Source organism: Furipterus horrens, unplaced genomic scaffold (assembly GCF_987537825.1).
Source record: "Furipterus horrens unplaced genomic scaffold, mFurHor1.1.pri manual_scaffold_7, whole genome shotgun sequence".
Taxonomy (NCBI): Eukaryota; Metazoa; Chordata; class Mammalia; order Chiroptera; family Furipteridae; genus Furipterus; species Furipterus horrens.
The window spans coordinates 26,492,997-26,507,847 of NW_028327177.1; positions in this window are offsets into that span (position 1 = coordinate 26,492,997).

The window sequence follows — 14,851 nt, forward strand, 5'->3', positions numbered from 1 at the left end:
CAGGGTCCAACTCAAAAAAAGAAAAAGCCTGAGTCCAGCCCTAACCAGGCAGCTAACCAGTCAGCAAGCATCAATAACACTTTGGGCAGGGCTATGCATGCCCAGTTGAGGTCTCCTTACAGGTCCCTGGCTTAGTAATTGATCCCCAAGTCTAGGCAGGACAGGGCTTCGTGTCTAATTAAGGAGGCACAGTAGCAAGGTCAGAGGGGATCAGGGAGACAGGAAGCTACACAAAGGTTTCGTTTCATCCTCCATGGCAGGCCAGGGAGCAGCGTGCTGAGAAAGCTGATTTAGCCAGTCCTTCCAGAGCTTGCAAAGTTGGCTGCTAGTGGCAGAATGTTAGCAGAGCTCCAGCATCTCCACTGTCCATCCCCACAAACGACCATACCTGGGGCCCTCCTCTAAAATAGCCCTTCCTTAGCCCTAACCCATATGGCTCAGTTGGTTGTAAAGTCCTCCTGTAAACCCAAAGGTTGTGAGTTCAATTCCTAGTCAGGGCACATGCCTAGGTTATGGGTTCAATCCCCAGTTGGGCACATAAGAGAGACAATCGAATGATATTTTTCTCTCACATTGATGTTTCTCTCCCTCCCTTCCCCTCAATCAATAAGCATGTTCTCAGATGAGGATAAAACAAAAAATACCCCTCCCTTAGGAGAGTTTTATTCTAGTTGGAAGAGTCCAGAACAGATGGAAATGAGGGATATGAAGCCAGAGCCCCACATATAAAAAAGCCTGAAATCTGATTTTAGGGGTTGTGCTGGACAGCTTTATTTGTCCACAGGATTTGGAGACAGAGGCCTGCAGGCTAGGATATGCTGAAGAAAGTGACATATGCAAATGAGTCACGTGCTTGCACTGCTGAGACCAGACTGACAGCTTTATCGTGTAGTCCCCAAATCTCTCAGGACCTGTTTATAAAGAGGCCTGGCATTTTCTCTTGTCTTTCGGCAATTCCCCAGCTGCCCAGACATGACTTAGCAAGGAAATTGGGTTTGACTTTAAAAATGCTCTTTGTGTTGGTAACTCTGCAGCCAAGATAGGCTCTGTGATAAATTATTGAATGGCGTGGATGTTTGCTGTCCCCAGTCACAGGCTTTCTTCTCTGCAGCTCCACTGCTTGACTAGTAATTTTAAATATGCAACAACGCAAGGCTCTGTGCTCATCAGCGTGATGCTGAGCCAGATTCCAGTCATGCTTGAACAGCTGCCAAAACTCCCAGGGCACCAGGCTTTGCTCCAGGGTCACAGGGAGATGGATCTACACAAATGAATATCTTGACGATCTCCAAGCTATTGTTCTAGAGAAGTCAAATCTTAACACATCTAAAACCAAAATTATTAATTAACCTCAAACCAGCTTCTTTGCCTGTTTTTTTCTATTTTCATTCATGGTGCCACCATCCACCCAGGTGCCCACGCTCAGGTCTCAGCCTCACACTTGATTGGTGTGACTCGTGTGGCCTCCTCACTCTGCAACATGGGACTGGTCTCCCATGTTGTCTATTGAGCTTCTAAAATATTTCCCAGATGTATTCGATCTCTTCCATTCTCACTACTCCTAACTCATTGGTTGTTCTCACCTCTCCTCCAGACTCCAAACTCGTCCTTCCAATCAAGTTCCCTTTTCTAATCCTTTGGCAACAACAATCTAATCATATTACTGTCGAATCTTTATTGTTGTTGATTTGAGGATACAGTCTAAATTCGTTAGCATGTTAGTCAGGAAGATCTCAATTTGAATATGAGTTCTGCTACTTGCAACTCTATGACTTTGGGCAAGTCACTTAACCTGTAAAATGAAAGTAATAGCAACAGGGAGGATTAAATGAAATAATATATATGACATAGTTTAGTATATGGTATCTAGAAAGTACCAGAAACACTTGTCATTGTCATTGTTGTGGCTATTCAAACCCTGGCATTCCCTCCTAATCAGAAGGTCATATCCGGTACAACCACACACATTCCCTAAATATGTTCTACCGTCTCATATGTTTCCACTTTTGCATATACCACTGTCCTGCCTATAACAACCTTTATGTCCTTGTCTGGCTAGTGAACTGCTGCTCATTTGTAAAGTCCCATCTCAAATGTTACCTTCCCTGGGATGCCCTTAATGCTTTCATCTCTGCATTTTCATAACCTTTGTACTCTATTACTACATAACTCTATAGCACTATTATAACTCGATGCCTTGAAATATTTGTTCTCATGTGTGCCTCCTTTAAGGTACAACGAGCACCCTAACAGCAGAGAAAATGTAACCATTCAACCGTTCATTTAGCAATGCATGTGGCGTCTCTCCTGAGCTAGGCATTGTGCTGGGCACTGCAGACACAAAGATGCCTAGTGCATCTTTACTAACATCTATATTAATAAGGTGCTTACTTGTAGACAATAGCATCCAATCTTGTTTAAGCAGAGGATTTTATTATAGAAACTGGTAGTTCACAGAATCTTGGGAAGGGCCAGAACCAGGCTTAGGGTCTTCTATATATGGGCAGCAGCAATGCAGCTGGGAGCTATGCAGACTAAGAAAAATGACCAACCACACCAAGGCAATGTTCTATTGGAAACACCATCACCATAGCCACCCTGTGTAGGGGCTGGGCCCCAGAAACTCAACTGTATCTGCTGCAGAGAAACCAGATATCACCAGCCAGCTTGCCAGAGGTTCCAGCCTTCATTGTTCACTGCTGGCTGAAGTCTCACACAGGTATATTTGCTTGATGGAACTTATATCATGTTCCTACATCCCAGCTGCAAGGGAGTCATCTACGTGCAACTTTTAGCTTTCCTGCTCAAACAAGAAAGTAAGCTATGAAAGGTTTCAAATGGGTGTTGAATGAGCCAAACTAGAATATCCTGGCTCTTAAAGAGCCCCAGCTTAAGGAGAGAGTCAGGGAAGCAGACATCACAGTATTAACAGGGCAGTGCAGAGGCTGAGAGAGCCAGAAAAACAGTCACCAAGGCAGGCGAGGGGGCTTTATATGAAAGACAAAGCATTGTATACCAGGTTTTAAAAGCTTGCACTTTATCCTAAGCGTACTGGGGAGTCATTGAATGATTTAAAACAGGCAAGGGACATGGTCATACTTCAGTTCTGGAACAATCTACCTAGATTGGAGAGGCAAACGGCTAGAGACAGGGAAGCCAGTTAGGAAACTGTTGCAGTCATTTGGATATGATGATGATGATAATGTGAGGGAAAAAGGTGGCAGTCAGGCTAGGGAAGAGGGACAGAGACAAGACAGACTGACTGTGGAGTTGAGGAGGATCAGGGCCTGCAAATCAATGCCCAGGTCTTGGTTTGGCTGGATGAGTACATTGTGATTTGATTTGCCAAGAGAAGCTACACCAAGTAAGATGTAAATATGTCGGGAAGAATGAGTCCTTTTACATGCATGCTGCTGAACAGTTCATTGTCAACATGGTAACTTGGAGATGCCTGTGAAACATCCAGGTGAGGATGTTGAGTCGTCGTCGTCGGCAGCCGTCCGTCTCGAGAGACGATGGTGTAGCTTCTTAAGAGTCTATCTGCACCGCCGAGAATGGCTGTGCAGTCTGACTCCGGAGTGACACGGTATCTGTCTCCTCCCGTGTTGAATCGACATCTTGCGATGACGCTGGAGTGTCCTCTCCAGTGAAGCTGAAGCTACAGAGCCTGGGCAGGGTGATATGGAGAGTCTGCTGTTGCCCATGCAGCAGACCCCCCCTCTCTTCGCAGCTGAAGGGTCCAAGGGAAAGACGGAGTCGATACAGCTTGGCTTCAGGTGCGCCGCAGGAGTTGCCGGTGTTGACTACAACGTCAAACCGCCTTAGGGACTCCGGCTCCGGATTTTCTGTCGGGGTTTACTCCCTTAGCCTTTCCCCTGAAGAGGTATGCCGCAAGGCAGCGGAGGTTTTTTGGAGTCAGAGTTTTCCTTCTCTGATGTGTGTGTGTATATATATATATATATACACACACCATGGATGTTGAGTAAGCAACTAGAAAATCCAGGTCTGGTACCCACGAAGGCAGTTTGAGCTGTAGAGTAGCCATCTACTGCTTACTTTCTCAGGACATCCTACCAATCTTGTTTTGGAGGAACTCTTTTTGAGTAGCCACATGCTTGTAGGAAACTGATCTCTCACCCATAAGAGTAGCTATTTAACCAGGCTGTCCAAGCAGAGCCCACTACCCTCAGCCACAGAGACTGGTGCAGGGTGCTCACATGACCGAAGCTGGGCTAGTCAATAAGAAGCCTGCCCAGGCTTTTGTGGGACACAACAGGGAGGTCGACAGGTTGATAAATGAATCCCCTTGAGTGTCCAAGGGCCAGTTTTCTATCCCTGATTATCAAGGTACTGGGTGTTAGCAGGAGGCTGACTGGCTAAAGAAGAGGGGAAGTGAGTCACCCAGATTGTGGTAACTGCATCTCCTGCACCAACAGCAAGACCTGCATAAAGTAAGCACTCAACTTAAGTTTAATGAATGAAGAAGTGAAGGAAATTTTTTAAAATGTATTTATGGTTCTACAATATCAGATTACCAAAAAAGTTATACCTTGAGATTTTATTTTTTTTAAATCTATCACAATAGATCTAGTGAATACACTGACATTTCAGAACAGGCAGATCCCAGGTTTTCTTCAGGGGGTGGGGTAAAGAGGATTTCACTGGGCATATTGTATTGTTTTGCACAGCCATTTCCCTTGATTGTTTGAATAATATTAAACATATCACAATATTAATACTGTATCTAACTAAATCACCAATTCCTTTCCTTCAAATGGTTGATGCCATAAGAATAATCACAGCATAACAGCAGGACTCTCTTTGAAAGTCTCAGAAGCTTGTTTTCTAGGGGCTGGTACAGCGAGACAGAAGGTCTGACTAAATTGCAAAACAACAAAGGCAATACAAATTAAATTGCAATTTAATAAAGCAGGGATCCAACATTTTAAAAAATATATAATACATGTTGCTTACCATTGTGTACCATAATCCATAACTTGTGTTTTGCATGCAAGCTCTCAAACCAAACAAAAAAATCTAGTCATGATTCTCCATTTTGCTCTTTTCTTTGGCTAACAAAGAATACAGGAAACCAGGAGAGCTTACAGATCTGGTCATGGGTAATTAATTCACTCGACCTCTCATTTTATTTCCTTTTTTCCACATATACCAGAAACCAACATATGTCCTGGGCTTTAATTAAACAAGTCACCCAGAGGGGATTAGCACCACTTTTCCCGCATGCTGAGAATATAAGGGCACTGCTGGCAGTTGGACTTTGTCTTGGGTTGTTGGGGAATTGAAGGAGAGGAATGCTGAATAGGAAGGAGAAGAGGGGGGAAATCGGACAGTCACGGTTGCTGCCATAAAGAAGGCTTTGCACATTCCTCCTTCTTAAGCTGTAATAATAAACAAGCCAGGCAGGAAGGCACCAACACTCCCTCATCTGTATTTGTCTTTTCCTTTGCCCGGTGCCTCCCAGATCCTACCCCTGGAGTCTCTGGCTGCAGTCTTTGTGGTAGGGTCACACCTCTCCAGAGTCCCCGGAGCCTGATGTTCATAGAAAGGAAGACGGAATGTAGTCGGGCTGAATGGAAGCATTTCTTCTAGCAGAGGAGGAAAAACATTGCAATGCACGTGTGCAGGTGCACACACACACAAATTGCAATTTTCTAATCCCTGGGGAAATTCTGGCCTGCTGGCAGAGCTACGACACCGTGCTACGACACGGGTGATTTTCAGTGGCATGGGTGTGGGGAGAGAGGAGTGCTTGTGGCAGGAGGCAGTCTTGCTAAACAAATGCCAACCCTCTCTATTCCCCCATCTCCTTTTTGAACCTGTCTATCATTCTCCTCTCAGACACCCTCTTCGTTCACACCAACATCCACCTATTTCATGTGCCCCTTTCTCTTCTTAGGAATAAAACAATGTCTTCTATTACAATGACCTTCCTAAGACAGCAGGCAGAAAGGAAGTAGGAACATGTGTGCAAAGGACTAGAATATTAGCCTATCACGGAACTGGTGCTCAGTTAACATTTGTTGAATGACTGACAGACAGAAACACATCTGGATAAATCACATAGAGCCAAAAAGCTTTGAACACAACACAGACAAAAACAGACTGTTCTTTCCCCACTCTCTTCCTATCTTGTCCTACCCCCCCTACTCTCTTCTCTGGACCTTGCCCCCCAACCCCCAGAAATTACAGACCTAAAAACGTTGCTTTAACTTGGTTAAGTCCTCAAAATGAATAAATAACATATCTGGATGAGCAGAGGGGCCAGTATTGTAAGTGAGAACCCCAGACCGCTGCCATGTTGGTGTCTGGAGAGTTCTATGACATCTAACATCATATACGTCATAATTCTAAGACTACAAGGTTCCCAAATTGTTTGATCTTTTTTGGTCAACTCAAACTGGAGTACTAAAATGCATACTAATGCTATCATCTTTGAGCACCTGCTACGTGTCAGGCACTTCAAAAAATTATTTTATTTAATTGTTTAAATAAACACCAAGGTTCAAAGCCATTAGAGGACTTGTCCAAATAACACACTGGCAGAGTCAGGACTTGAACGCAGGACTGTCTACTTCCCAGCTGGCCACTGACACACCTCACTTGAAAAGCCTCATTTGCATTTGCTGTCAACAAAGGGTACAAACTATTCCCCTGCTTCATTTTAGAATTCAAGGTTGATCATTTTCCTGCAGGCCAGCTTTTCTCATAAGAGAATCCCACTTTGCCTGTTACAGAGACAGCTGTCTCCACAGAAAACCCTGGTGACCCATTAAACTGTTCTCATGAAAACTGCCTCTGGCCAGACCAATAGGAATCAAGATGGGGAATCCACTAGAGCCTCTGGTAATTTAAAGAGGGGCTGGCTTCTCAGCCTAGTGGGGCTGGTACAGGTACAAACACTATTAGGCAAAGCCACAGAAATAACAATTCAAATGAAGCTTAAGTCTCTGAACCACTGTAAGAACAATGAGTGCACTTCATAATAATTGCTGGAAGTGAGAGCAGGGAAGAAAATATTGGAAAAGGCCTCTTAGCTTCAGTTTCTCCATTTGCAAACCAGGGAATGCCGAACCCACCAAGCCCCTGAGCCCACAGAGGGCTAGAATCAGATGCTTAAAATTAATGAGCCAAGAACAGAGTGAGAAACAGGTCTGCGTTCCTGGCAGCCGCTGTGATGACCACGAGAACCATGCCCTACCTGGAGGCAGGTTCCCCCGCACAGTCTTCCCTTAGGATGGAAATCCAGCTCACTTAGACAACAGCTTCAAGGCAACACTCATCTTTGAGCAGGAGGGACTCTAGACTATTCCCCATTTCGTGGCTTCCATGACAGGCACTCCCAGCTTCCTGTGCATTTGGTGCATCACTTAATGGTGCCTGGGGTGCCTGCCAGGCCTCTTCTTTCTGGGCATGTTTGATTGGTCATTGTCCAGTGTCCCCTTCGTGTGTGGCATCCACCCATCACACTGGGTCGTCACACTCAGGGAGTAACCAGGGTAACTGGGTGCTGCTCCTGTCTTTCCTCTGCCCCCACCCTCATTTTGGATTTTGCCTGTCCAGATCAATTGATGAAAAACTTATCTGCAGAACCACCAAGAAGCAGGCAGAGAGTGCCCAGGGAAGACCATAGTTACAGCCACTATGAACATCTGTGTACAAGTATCTGTTTGTGTACCTGTCTCCAGTTCTTTTAAGTATATACTTAGGAGTGGTGTTGCTGGGTCATATGCTATGATTTAATTTATATGAAATATTCAGAATAGGTAAACGCATAAATGAAGAAAGCAGATTGCCAGAGGCTGGGGGAGAGGGGAATGGGAAGTGACTTCTTAATGGATTCAGGGTTCCTTTTGGGGTGATGAAAATGTTTTGGAACTTCATAAGTGTGAATGTGCTAAATGCCACTGAATTGTACATTTTACAATGGTTAATTTTATGTTATGTGAATTTTACCTCAATTAGATATATATATATATATATATATGTATATATATATATACATATATATATATATATAATTTGTTGAATGACTGACAGAAATGCATCTGGCTAACTCACATAGAGCCAAAAACTTATTTTATAAGTTAGGGCCTTAGACCTGCCTTCCCAGGGAAATACAATGTGAAGTAAAAGCAGCTGACAACATAAGCCAGGACACCTTGACCTTGAATGCAATTGTGATGCAGTCGTATTTTATAGGGAGAAGGAAATGGTCTGTTGGTTTCAGAATCATGAAAGACAAAAATCTTTATACTGTCAGTATTACCATTGGTGTTCCTTAAAATGCAGTAAGGCCTTTAAACCTCTTTGATGACTGGTGTTCACAGTCCTAGGTACAAAATTCTATATACAGTACTTCTTATGTACCTTGAAGCTGAGAACCTCTGAGCTAGAAAGAAGGGGAAAAGGGCAAGTTTATATGCATATGTCTGGTCCTCTAAATATTCCACCTTGATAAAGGTGGGGAGGAGTACAGCATGGTGAACTACAGTTACTAACATCGTATTGCATATTTGATGTTGCTAAGAGAGTAAACCTTAAAATTTCTCATCACAAGAAAAAACAGTTTTGTAAATATGTATAGCGATAGATGTTAACTAGAATTTTGTGATCATTTTGCAACACATACAAATATTTAAATCAGGATGTTGTACACCTGAAACTAATATGTTATATGTCAGTTATACCTCAATAAAACTAACAAACCAAAACATTCCAGGACACAGCAGAACACAAACAAATTGGAAAACACCGTATTTTTTGAAAGATGATTCAATGTCATTTTCCTTTCTTGTATTAAGAGTATGCTCATTTTCTTAATTTGATTTATGAATTTATCATAATCTCAATAAACCTATAAATAGAAAAAAATGGAGGGAAGGAAATTTTGAAAACGTTTCTACTTATTTATAAGTTTTAGTCTCATTCTGTATACCTCTTAAACCTCTTTGATACAATCTTAATACATGGTAATACATTTTTTTGTTGTAGAGGAAATTAAATGAGATGATTGCATCTCATTTGGGAGGGGTTGAGAGAGGTTGTGTAACAGTGGGGGAGGGACCCCCAAATTCCCCACAGCCCATGGTTTTGGGGATGGGGGGATGAAATAATACAGCTTTTAAGGTACTTTGCATATCTATGGCAAACTGGTGGCTAGGGCCAATAAAAGGGCAGGTGATACTGTTCAAGGCACTGTGCATATCAATGACAAGAAGATAGCTGAGACTTTCCTGAAGGGGAGAGCCAGAAGGAAAGGAGCCAGCCATAAGAAAAGGGACCATGCACTTTGAAAGCATGTAGAAGGGCACTGCAGTCCACGATGAGAAGTTACCACAACCTTGGTGACAGAGCCAATGATTCCTCTTTATCTCTGTTTGGGGCTTCGGGTCCTGGGTATAGATTGAATGGTGCCCTCCCAAAAGTAATGCCCACACCCTTAATCCCTAGAACCTATGCATACAACCTTGTGTGGAAAAGGGGTATAATTAAATTTAGGATCTTGAGATGAGATCATTCTGATGGTCTAGGTGGGCCCTAAACCCAGTAACAAGTTTTCTTGTAAGAGAAAGGCAGAGGAACATTTGAGACAGAGAAGAAGGCCGTGGGAAGATGAAGGCAGAGACTGGAGTTCCTCAGTCACTAGCTAAGGCGCACCTGGAACCACCAGAAGCTAGAAGAGGCATGGACACTTATTTTAAACTTCTGGCATCTAGAATGCGGAAAGAATAAATTTCTTTTGTCTTAAGCCACCAAGGTTGTGGTAACTTGTTACAGAAAGCTCAGGAAATGAAGGTACCCTATTAGTGGCCCTTAGAAGTCATCAAGGCCTTATGATACAGGTAGCGAAGTAAGCACTATGATGCTGCCTGAGGGGAGGCCAATGCAGTGTCCTAGCTATAGAGAAAGTGTGATGTTACACACAGGTGCGTTCATTTATTCCCCTCAACAGGTCTTTATTCAGCACCAATTACATGGCAGGCATTGTGTTGGGTGCTGATTATGCAAAGATGAGCAACACATCTTGGGAAGGATGTGGCTTCAAAGCTGATTGTCGCATTACTTGGTCCAGGCCATTCCTTAGGGAAAAACAGTGCTCCGTGCTGAAACCAACTCTTCCTGAGCCCTGTTGGGCCTTGCCTGCCCCTCTACTCTGGCTTGATGCTACTCTGATCCAGACTGCACCCTCTCTCCTGGATCCCTGCTAACGTCACTCATCCGGTCTCCAGAATACTACCAGCCAAAACCCATTCTTCCTTGGCCCACCTAACAGTAGCTCCCTGTGGGAGTTATAGTTCCTCTGCCTGAGTTTGATCCCTGACCTTGCCATTTACTAACTGAGTAAATTTAGGAAAGTATTTACAACTTGCTGGCCTCAGTTTTTCCATCTTTAAAATGGGGATATAGTTCCTGCCTCACAGGGCTGTTGAGTGGATTAAATAAGACAGTGTCTATGTTCCAGTCAATACTCAATAAATAGCAGCTATTATTATTATTTTTGCAGAACTGGTCACCTTTCTTAGTTATCCTCTGTCTCCCATCCAGAGGCCTGGGGTTCCTGCTGGCCTAACCTGGGAAGTGTTCTTTTTTTGTCCAGTGTAGCCAGGAAGGTATACTCAGAATGTGTGAGGACAGTTGGCATTGAGCCAATTGAAAAGAACAGCAATAAAGAACAACATGGCAGAGAGTACACCAGAGAGAGAGGAAATGGGGTTCCAACTGACTCAACAGTGTGCCTGCCCAGATTTCCAAAGAAATAAGGGTCTGCAGCAAGGAAGGAGGTCTGGATCCATGAGTCTGCTGCTCTCTTTCATGCTCAGAACCACTGTTCCACAACTCTGGGGGACCATAAAAACTGGACTTGTGTGTTGTGGCAGGTCCTTCATGGTGACCCACTTCTCCCACATGATGAAGAACAAGAACTAGGGATTTCAGATGCTCCTATATTTCCTCTGAGACCTGGGTTTTACGTTTATTAAAAATGGCACTTGGTATTCAAACAAATACTTATATGCACATGTTCATAGCAGCACTATTCACAGTAGCCAAAAGGTAGAAATGACCCAAATGTCCATCAAGAGGTGAATGGATAACCAATTGTGGTGCTTATATAAAATGGAATACTGTTCAGCCATAAAAAAGAATGAAGGAATGATACATGCTATAACCTGGATGAGCCTCAGAAACATTATGCTAAGTGAAAGGAGCCAGAAACCAAAGTTCACATATTGTATGGTTCCGTTTATATAAACTATCCAAATAAGTAATTCCATAAAGACAAAAAGCAGATTGGTGGTTGCCAGTGGCTGGGGGGGGGGGGGGCAGGGAGGGGGCAAGTAGAAGAATGAGGAATAACTGCTTAACGGGTAAGGGCCTTCCTTTGGGGGGAAGAAAATGTTTTGGAAATAGTTGCACACCATAGTGAATGTACCGAATGTCATTGAAGTGTTTTCTTTAAAATGGTTATTTTATGTTCTGTGAATTTCACCGAAATTTTTAAAAAATGACACTTAACCCTCCAACATGAAAGAATCCAGAATCTGAAAACCATAAATTCTACCTCCTCCTCCCCAAGTCTGGTTCTAGGATTTTTACTTATTATTATACCAGCAGAGAAAGATGCTACAGATCTGGAGCCAGTACAATGATTCATTCTTTCATTGGGATTATTTTGAAAAGAGCCAACCAAAAAGCCAGATCAGGTCATTTATAAAAGATATATTTGATTTCAGAGGCAATTTGTTCTAAGTCATGGTATCTTTCTTACATTCAATGAAAGCTTCCATGCCAGAAATATTAGTGTTCTTTAATACCTCCCCCACACCAACTGTAAAATCTCACCAACTTTCTGGATTTACAGCGAACCTCATATTCCTTCAGAACATGGTTGGCCAAAAAAAATGAGTGTCCCTATTTGACATATGGTTAAAAAATGGCTCTTCCCACTGCTGTACCTGTTCTCTAAATGGTCTTTTCAAAAGATATTCCTCATAGCAATTATGCAAAAGTGTGGTTAAGGTAAGGTTACATTTGGAGGAACTATTACTAATTCAGATGGAATAAATGCCAGAATCTCCAATCAGTGCTGTGGATGCCTGAGAGCAAATGACTCCCCTGTGCCTCTCAGATGGAAACCTCCTTCTTACTTATCACTCAGTGTAAGCACTCAGGGTTGGGATGGCAGTCTGTCAACATTGGGAATCTAGACTCCTTCCAGATTGTTTATCTCGTAACCCTATGATGTTGACCTTATTCACACAATCCAAAATGGCTCAAACCACATCCACACTTCAGACTTCAGGAAAAGGGAAAGAGGAGCAGTGGTGGACAAAACCACTTCCTTTTAGAAACATGACCTGAAAATTTCACACATCACTTCTGCTGATATCCTATTAGCCAGAATCTAGTTACACCATCATATCTAGCTGCAAGGGAGGCTGGCCAGGTGCCCAGCTTAAACTTCAAATACTATAGAAAAGGGGGAGAATGGGTATGGGGAAGGACAACTAGCCAACTTCATGTTACTTTATAACCAAAACCCACAGTCATTCAAAATGGCAGATTCATGCTCCACCTTTGAGCCTTTACTCCTGTTCTTCCTGAACATAGAATATCCCATCCATTCCTCCATGCCTTCATTGACCCTTCAGGTCTTATCTTCTCCCCAAAACCTTACCTGACAATGCCAGCCCATAGTGACTGCCCATAGCACTTTTTAACCTTTATGTTTTCATTATATGTATGCTGTTCCAGGCAACTAAGTCTTAATTTCAGAACTAGACAATAGGTTTTTTGAGAACAGAGTCCATATTGTATCCTCTATGATTTCTAGCTTAGTATTGAGCATACATATGTGTTTAACAATTATGCTCTGAAGTGAAATGAATTTGAGTAGAATGACATGCTGAATCATTTAGGACAATATTCTTATTTTCTTTTAATTATGATATATGTCACCTGAGTGTTCTGCATAATCAATATGTAGCCATATATAATATATAATTATCTAGATAGCTTGCCATTATGTATATAATCTTTATAAATAAATATATATACACACACATTTTCCATTTCATAAAAGTTTTTATTCTTATTTAGTTTTTAAATTCAATTGTTTACTGGACAACTTTGCATCCACATTGCCAGCACTCTTTCAAAAGATTAATAGGATGCCCTGACTGCTGTGGCTCAGTGGATTGGGCATTGTCCTGCAAACCAAAAGTTCCCTGGTTCAATTCCTGGTCAGGGCACAGGCCTAGGTTGTGGTCCAGGTCTTCTGATAGGGGCGTATGAGAGGCAATTGATTGATGCTTCTCTCACACATTAATGTTTCTTTCCCTCTCTTCCTCCCTCCCTTCCCCTCTCTCTCAAAATAAAGAAAATCTTTTTTTTTAATTACAATTTTAAAAAGTTAAATAGGATAAGAATGCCTAAGCATTTTGCACAGGACTCAGCACATAGCTAATGCTAAATAAATGCTAAGAGAAAAAAGTCAAGGGCAGAATATAAGTGTAAACTGAGTTAAAGTGTTTAAGCTGATTGCAAGAGTAAGGATTCTGGTATTGGACTCTGGTTTGAACTTTGGCTTTTCTATTTATTCACAGTGTTGCAGAGTATTAAACGAATTGACTAATGTGTGTTTGTTATTTTCTATTACCTCTCAGTTCATTCTATACTTTGATTTGTAATGCTCTGTAGGCTTGGAGTCTGACAATTCTATTTTCCAGATTCTCTTGCCAGCTGACTTCTAGTGAGGATCTGCAATTGAGAGGCACAACTGAAATATTCAAAGGCAGGAGTAGAGAGGAAGGGACTCCCTTCCACCTTCTGTCAGACAACTACAACTCTGACACCTTTTGACACCCTCAGCACCAGTGTCAAGCCACTCCTTGGCAGTCCCAGTACCAGGCACATGATGGCCCTGCAGCAACCCAACTCCTAAGGCAGTGGTTCTTCCATTGTGTTCCTAGGTTCTGGTTACATGTACCTCTTTCCTTTTGTCTCTTTCTACCCCCCAGCTTTTAGGTTGCTTTCTGTATTTACTTACCTCATTGCTCCCTTTTATATTTATTTTATTTTTTTAATATGCTTTATTGATTATGCTGTTACAGTTGTCCCAATTTCTTTTCCCTTTGTTCCCCTCCACCCAGTGACATCCCTCCCTCCTGTTGTCCACCCCCCCCTTAGTCCATGCCCATTGGTTGTGCATATAGTTCTCCTCAACATCTTCCTGTCTACTCCACTCCCTCCTACTATGCTTCCTAATTCCTACACCATCTCCTTCCCTTTCCTCCCTCCCCCCTCCCTGTTGACCGCCCCCCATAATGTTCCCCATACCTATAATTCTTTTCCCACTCTCATTGCCTACTTAGTTTGCCTTTGTTTCGGTTCCCTAGCTTCTGCTGTTGGTTGTTGTGATACAGTTTTCATTTTAATGTTTATAGTTTTGATCCTTTCTCCTAAATAAGTCCCTTTAACATCTCATATAACAGTGATTTGGATCTAATGAACTCCTTCAGTTTTACTTTGTCCTGGAAGCACTTTCTCTGCCCTTCTATTCTGAATGACAGCTTCGCTGGATAGAGTATTCATGGTTGTAGGTTTTTGCTTTTCATTACTTTGAATATTTCTTGCCAGTCCCTTCTTGCCTGCAGAGTTTCTTTTGAGAAATCAGCTGACAGTCTTATTGGGACACCTTTGTATGTAATTCTCTTCTTCTCTCTTGCTGCTTTTAAGATTCTCTCTTTAGTCTTAATTTTTGACATTTTGATTATAATGTGTCTTGGTGTGGATCTCCCTGGGTCCAGTTGTTTTGGAACTCTCTGTGCTT